Here is an 8,115-nt window from a genome sequence, read left to right on the forward strand (position 1 = left end):
TTGTAATACTTCCTCTGTAGCAAGTGATGCTTCATCAGATCCGATCTTGCTGGGTCACTTAATTAATCTTCCCACTAGGCCAGGTTGCCTGCGGCCTGAGGTCCCCTTACCTTTGTGTATGCCTACCAAGTGTGGTGAAGGCAGATATCAGGCGATGGTAGCAATTCCTGAATGTATGCAATAGTAGTTCGCCATGGCAGGATACCTTGAACCCGCTTAGGGATTTTCAGGTTCATGCTGGTGCTGCTGGATCTTTGCCCTTCGGTTTTATTTCAAGGGCCACTGGTGTGCAAAGCTATGGCCTCAAGCCCGGTGTGGTGAGGCAATCATGTGACATAACTTTTCTTGAGTTTTTCCCCATTTTAGTAGCAGTTCACATGTGGCCCGAGGAGTCCGGTGACCATCGGATCTGCTTTTGGTCTGATAACCAGGTAGTGGTGAGCGTTTTGGCAAAACGGTCCTCACGCTCCAGCAGATTCTCCACCCCTCCGCTCACGTTTTCGAGCTGCGCCGCTTAAGGTTTAATATTGTGCTTCCTACTCTCCAAATTACGGGATCCTCTAATGATGTTGCTGACACTCTATCCCATTTTCAGATGAAGCGCTTCAGATCCTGGGCTCCAGACTCAGTTGTTGCCAGACTTTTCCAGACCACCTGTGGCATTTTGACAACAATTAGTATTCACAGAGAGCAGCAGCCATTTCCCCTTCTGCTTTTAGCTCTTATGGGATGGCCTGGATGGATTTCTTAGCCTTAAGCTTGCAGTCCTCGGCCATTCAGATGAATTAGCCCCCATCCTTTGAGCAGATCCTGCAGTATTTGGTCCACCTGCTGCAGATTGGGCGTGCTGTTATAACTATCAGAATTCAGTCTGCTGCAATGTCTGTTACACTGAAGCTTTAATTTTCAGAGACCCTTGTATAAAGTTTGTAGTGCGCAGGGCCTTGGAAGGTTGGAATAGACTCCAACCTCATAGGACAGTGGGCAGGAAGTTGGTCAATTTTACCTATGTAGTATCTGCAACAAGTTAAAACTTGTCTGCTGGTTAAAGATCAAGGCGAGATTCCTTTCAGTAGTCCATTGCATTTTCGCACTGAGGGTTAGGAAAATGGTTGTTGGTGCCAGCATGGGGCTGAGAGTCTGGAGGCTTATTGCTTCAGGACTTTTCCTTATCCTTTGGAGCTTGTCTTTAGAATTGGGAACTCTAAAACAGACTTAGTGGGCAGGAGTGCCACAATCAGGGTTCCCGCCACAGGTGAGGAGGGCCCTTGCCCAGTTATGGATAACAGAATATTTGGCTTTTCATTCCCTGGGGGCTGGCCCGCTCCTAGTGCATGAAAATGGGTTCCCGTTAGCCAGGCATCAATGTGCTTACGTCGTGCAACAGTTATTACGGCCTGCGACTTGCTTACCGCTGAACATGCCTCATTCCTTCCGAATAGGACTGCTGCAAAGGCTGCAGACTGGGGGCCTGTCAGTAGACAGGATTGTGAATACGGGTCATTGGAAGTCTTACGCTGACAAGGGTTATATCAAGAAGTGTCAAATGAGGTCTGTGCTGATGCTTGTCTGTTATTTCCTTTTCATAGGAGCAGCTGTGCACATTTGGGTCACAGCATCGTACACTAGGCTGGCAAGCATGTTGACGAGTTTGGACTGGGGCGCCATCTCAGTCTTCCTGCCCATGTGAACATTTACTGGATGTCCTGATGGGGAATGCTTTGGGAGGAGATCCTTCCTTTGGTGTGGTCGAGTGTGATCTGTGCAGGTCCTCCCGTAGTGCTGGTGGTACAGCTGGGCGAGAATGTTTGCTGTCTTCCTCCAGCTTAAGTTTGCATTCCTGCATGCAAGAGGGCTTGGATTGAGTTGATGGCAGCTCTCCCTGGACTCATAATAATTTAAGGCATTGGTTCAAGGTGGTCTGGAGGGGGGGTTGGAGCACCTGTCCCCTCCAATGCACAAAGATATTCCATTAAGGGAATCCAAGGATTCGCTATGCTTTTGTCAACCCCTTTTAGGGGTAGGGCCACACAAGAGTCCCTGGGAGCATTTGGGGGTGAGCTTGAATCTGATCCTGTTTCATTGCTCCCCCACGCTGTTTATTTGTACTGACGATATGGTGGGGCCCAGTCGTCAGTACTGCCCTGCTAAGGTCAGGTGCAGCTAGTCGGGAACCAATGCCTAGACAAACTACCACTGAGCAGGCCAGAAAGCATGTTAATAAGGGCGGTGGACAATAGAATAAAATAAAGTAAATAAAATAAATAAATTAACAAATAATAAATAAAATAAAATAGGTCCTTGCTTTAGGTGGTTCTGTAATATTGCACCCTGCTATTTTCTTCAAGGCTGTTGCCCTCTTTAGGGCAGATGGGGTGCATCTTTCCCCTAGGGGGAACGACACCTGGCGGGATGCGATTGCCTTGGGATTCATTGTTCCACAATGTTTGCTGGTACTGACGGTATGGTGGGGCCCAGTCGTCAGTGCTGCCCTGCTGAGGTCAGGTGCAGCTAGTCGTGAACCAATGCCTAGACAAACTACCACCGAGTAGGCCGGAAAGCGTGTTAATAAGGCAGTGGGAATAAAATACAGGTTGTGGGAAATTGAATGCATTAAAAGGTTATGTTCATTAACATTATTGGTGTCTTACAATTTTTGCTTGTTTTATCTTAGAGCGGGTCCAGGTCTTGGCCTTCCTCCGCGTGTTCAGTTGTCCTGGCTGTCCAGACAGGGAATGCGCTGGTCAGAGCTCCTGCCACGGATCCAGGGGCAGTTGCTACGTGAAGGGTATTGTGGTGCAGCTGGGCGAGAACGACCTGATTTCTATGGACTGTTTTTCTCTGCGTGCTGCAATTTTGACTGACCTGGAGACACTGCGGGCAATGGTGCCAACAGCTAAAATATTTTGGTTAAAGCTTTTGCAACGATGCGTGTGGAGGGGCAGTCATTGCCCAGCCGCCACTGAAAGGGCCAGAAAACGCATCAATTCCGCTGTATCTAAAAAGATTTTTGGGCTGGGTGGAGATGTGATTTCTCACCCTGAGATTCTTTTTAAGTCGCCATCCTTTTTCCGAGCTGATGGAATGCACCTTTATGCTTCTGGGAATGAGGCTTGGATAGGTGCGGTGGTGGCCAAGCTGAGGTCTTGGTTGGGTCTGTGAGTGGTTTGGCGGTGAGCTGGAGGCTCCATGGCGGTTAGGCATTGGTTAATTGGTGCTTGGAGGGGTAAGTGCCTATCCCTCCAAATGATGCGGAAAGGGAATTCCGTTAAAGGAATCCAGGGGCTTGCCATTCTTTTCGTCCTTGTCCGTGGAGCCGGACTTGGGCCGTGCAAGCCCCACAGGAACATGAGGGTGAGAAGTGTGGGTCTGATTCCCAGCCTCATTTCTCACCCAATACTTGTTTCCCACTCTGGCTTCCGTTGGTGTCCGGAAGGCCAGCTCTGTCCCTGAGGGCATGGACAGATAGTCATAACCAATGCCTAAGCAACCACTCACATTTTTTGTATTTGAATAAAGTTGTGGCCAAAATTATGCCAAAAACCTTAAACAAAAATTGATGTGTGAAGTGTGAATTATTTTGGGGGGTGGCACTGTGGGACTCAACACGCAAAGCGTGTTCTCCCTAACAGAGAGCACGTGTTGCGGTTGGGGGAACAGGCCACCCTGCCGTGACTAGGCAAATTTGGTCAGCAACCCTAGCCTTTAAGGGGTTAATTGGGTTGCTGGGGAATTTTGATTGTTGCCAATTCGGAGGAGGGGTCAGAGGCTTTAAATATAGGGGCCAGACATGGGGACGTCCTCTTGGCCATTTTGCACCGGATCACCCGCCCTCCCTCCCTTTAATAGGGTGGTTTTTTCTTGATCGCTTGACCTTGCTATGCCTGTCATGGGGTCGTCTGCCTTTGAGCGGGGGCCTGGTAGGAATTTTGCCACTTGGCTGATTGGCTGGTGCCATTTGGTTTTTGCCTACTGCGTAGCAAATCGTCACAACTTGTAAGGTTGGCGGTTAGGCATTGGTTAATTGGTGCTTGGAGGGGTAAGTGCCTATCCCTCCAAATGATGCGGAAAGGGAATTCCGTTAAAGGAATCCAGGGGCTTGCCATTCTTTTCGTCCTTGTCCGTGGAGCCGGACTTGGGCCGTGCAAGCCCCACAGGAACATGAGGGTGAGAAGTGTGGGTCTGATTCCCAGCCTCATTTCTCACCCAATACTTGTTTCCCACTCTGGCTTCCGTTGGTGTCCGGAAGGCCAGCTCTGTCCCTGAGGGCATGGACAGATAGTCATAACCAATGCCTAAGCAACCACTCACATTTTTTGTATTTGAATAAAGTTGTGGCCAAAATTATGCCAAAAACCTTAAACAAAAATTGATGTGTGAAGTGTGAATTATTTTGGGGGGTGGCACTGTGGGACTCAACACGCAACTGGAAAATCAGTATTGCGTCACTGAAGTGGGTTGTGTCAGCTTAGCGCAACAAATCCACTTTTTCAAAGGACATTTCTGCAGCTGGGAAAGTGACTGAAATGCCCTGAGAAGCTTGAGAGGAACAGATAACATCATACGTGGGAAGATGTATAAACACAGCACAAGGAAACCAGGATGAATGCTCAATGTTGTATAACCTGCCCATAACCGCAAACAGATGCGCAGCAAAGGCGTAGTCTCACCTCCATGTAAGTTTTGTGCAAGCAGAGCAGGATAAATGCTCAATAAATTGGTTGTTTGGGTGAGTCCAGAAACACACCCTGCATTTCCAATGTGCTCTTAGTGGGGTTTCCACTGTATTTGATGTGGAAACTGCAGTTAGTGCAGGATGCTGCAGAAATAATTATTATTATTATTAGAATTAGAATTAGAATTAGAATTAGAATTTATATACCACCCTATACCCGGAGGTCTCAAGGCAGTTCACAGAACAAAATCAAAATATAAAACCACAAAATATAGCATCAAAAACAACAACCCAATAACGCCCCCCCCCAAAAAACCCCCCACATTTTAAAAGGGTATCAACCAATGGCCTGGTTAAAAAGGAATGTTTTTGCCTGGTGCCTAAAGCCCCCAAAAAAATTAAAGGGGGAAAAAACTGGATGTACATCTCCAAAATATAAGATAAAAACTAGATAAAATAAAAGCAACATACAAGCAACCGTGTTTTGTGTTGTGTAGGCTCCTATGATGTAAGTCATGGGCCCCCAATCATTGTAAGTTAGAGCTTAATAATTATTTCACTATTAATATACTTCTTCTTAATTGTATTTCACTATTAATATACTTCTTCTTAATTGTATTTCAGTTCAACAATTACTTAATTTTATTATGTGCAAATGGCTTTAGATACCTATTAGGTCCAGAAATGACTATATAGCATATATTCAACACAAAAAACAGCGACAATTTGTTGTTGACAAAGGACAGCTGGACATAGAAAGGGCCCCGTTACCTTCAGTAGCTTAGGGCCGCATCAAACCTCAATCCGGCCCTGGTCCCATGCTTTGTTGTTTTGCACCAAGAACTTTAACAACAGCTGCAAAAGTTGGTCTGTCCCGATAAATGAACTTCCTAACAAGGAATCTTTTCTGCACACTCAAATGTTCACTGCCCTCACCTGAGCTCTTGCAGGTGGGACAGTCTGTCGGACCAAGCAATGCAAATAGAAGGTTGGTCCACAAATGCGCAGATGCTCTTTCACAATGCTTAATCCGCCGTTTGTTTGGTGGATTTAAATGCACATACTTCTGTCATTGGACGCAGGTGGCACTGTGGGTTAAAGCCTCAGCGCCTAGGACTTGCCGATCGAAAGGTCGGCGGTTCGAATCCCTGCGGCGGGGTGCGCTCCCGCTGCTCGGTCCCAGCGCCTGCCAACCTAGCAGTTCGAAAGCACCTCCGGGTGCAAGTAGATAAATAGGGACCGCTTACCAGCGGGAAGGTAAATGGCGTTTCCGTGTGCAGCTCTGGCTCGCCAGAGCAGCGATGTCACGCTGGCCACGTGACCCGGAAGTGTCTCCGGACAGCGCTGGCCCCTGGCCTCTTAAGTGAGATGGGCGCACAACCCCAGAGTCTGTCAAGACTGGCCCGTACGGGCAGGGGTACCTTTACCTTTACCTTACTTCTGTCATTAGACACCGGAGGAAGAGCTGGGACTACCAAAAGGACACTTATAAAAGAAGGATTAGTAGAGGGTGAGAATGACATGCTTGAGGCAGCAAGAATAACTGCTGTAATAAACGGAAATCTGCCCTTATTCCCATATGGGAGACACAAGAGCCCTTATAGAGTCCTTTGCAGGTTCTCCATCGGTCGGAGAAAATAACAGAGGCCAACCAGAGAATATTGAGAAGCAAAGCAGCTAGTAAGCCTGATCTTTATTAAACTGTTGCAACAGGGTGCCCCCTTCACACGCAGGAAAGGAGGAGGACCCAGAACAAAGGCGTGCCCGCCCTTACATAGACATTTTAAATTGCCAGCCCTGGAGTCCAAGACCACCCCCGGAAACATCATACCTACATCACAGAAAGGGCGGTCTACAACAGAAATCTGAGTGCGTTGTTTACCTCCTGTCTGGCAGGTTACCTGTTAATGCTTACTTGATTGGATACCCTGGGGAGCCTGGGTAAATACTTAGTTCCTGAGCCAGGTCACAGGCTCACCCTATTCATACACAGACATACCCTTAAGACAGGATTTGTAAATGAAAAGATAATGGGGAGGCTTTTCCATTTTCCTTGACCTTGCAGAGAAATCATTTGGTCAGTTTGAGAGTGAAAATGGTTTCAGGGCTGTTTTCCTGTGCTGCTTCAGAAATGTGGTTTATATATTTATGTACGTGTTTGCTTGGTACATTTATGAACATTTATTTTATATATATATATATAAAGGTAAAGGTAAAGGTACCCCTGCCCATCAGGGCCAGTCGTGACCGACTCTAGGGTTGCACGCTCATCTTGCTCAAGAGGCCGGGAGCCAGCGCTGTCCGAAGACACTTCCGGGTCACGTGGCCAGCATGACGAAGCTGCAGCTGGCGAGCCAGCACCAGCGCCGCACACGGAAACGCCGTTTACCTTCCCGCTAGAAAATGGTCCCTATTAATCTACTTGCACTTAGGGGTGCTTTCGAACTGCTAGATGGGCAGGAGCAGGGACCGAACGACGGGAGCTCACCCCGCCGCGGGGATTCAAACCGCCGACCTTTCGATCGGCAGGTCCTAGGCTCTGTGGTTTAACCCACAGCGCCACCCGCGTCCCTTTCTATATATATATAACACCTTAAATCTTTTTATTTCACTGCAAAGATCATTCTATTGTAAAGTTGGAAGGGACCTTGAGGGACAATTCAAAGTGTGGACACTGACCTTTTCTGCTTAGACACTGAGCTCCAGCTCCGAGGGCCTTCTGGCTGTTCCCTCCATGCGAGAAGCAAGGTTACAGGGAACCAAGCAGAGGGCCTTTTCGGTGGTGGTGCCCTCCCTGTAGACCGCCCTCCCATCAGATGTCAAGGAAATAAACAACTATCTGAAGGCAGCCCTGTTTAGGGAAGTTTTTAATGTTTGATGTTTTATCGTGTTTTTAATATTCTGTTGGGAGCCACCCAGAGTGTCTGGGGAAACCCAGCCAGAAGGGTGGGGTATAAATAAATTATTGTTATTGTTATTGTTATTGTTATTGTTATTGTTATTGTTATTACGATACGATAATATAATTATCTTTATTGTAATTGTCCCATACAGAACGAAATTGGAAAAAAAAAATCTACCTCAGACATTCAAAAACCAACAAGCCTCCTATCCCAGCTTTCCCAGCCTGGTTAACCCCCTAAACAGTCTGATATCCCATAATTAAATACAATATACTCCCGTAGAGACTACCTTACACTGCGTTTAAAACCAAAATTGCATTTGGATAGAAACTGTTTCTCAGACGGCTAGTCCTAGTCTTTATAACCCTGCACCTTCTTCCATTATTATTATTATTATTATTATTATTATTATTCCCCTTGCAATGCAGGAATCTTTTGCCCAACTCAGGAATTGAACCCACAACCCTGTGATTAAGAGTCTCATGCTCTAGCAACTGAGCTATCCCGGGTCATCAGTTCTTTGGTGCAAAGCAGACA

The sequence above is a fragment of the Podarcis cretensis genome (genome assembly GCF_951804945.1).
Source record: "Podarcis cretensis genome assembly, chromosome: 7".
NCBI classification, from domain to species: domain Eukaryota; kingdom Metazoa; phylum Chordata; class Lepidosauria; order Squamata; family Lacertidae; genus Podarcis; species Podarcis cretensis.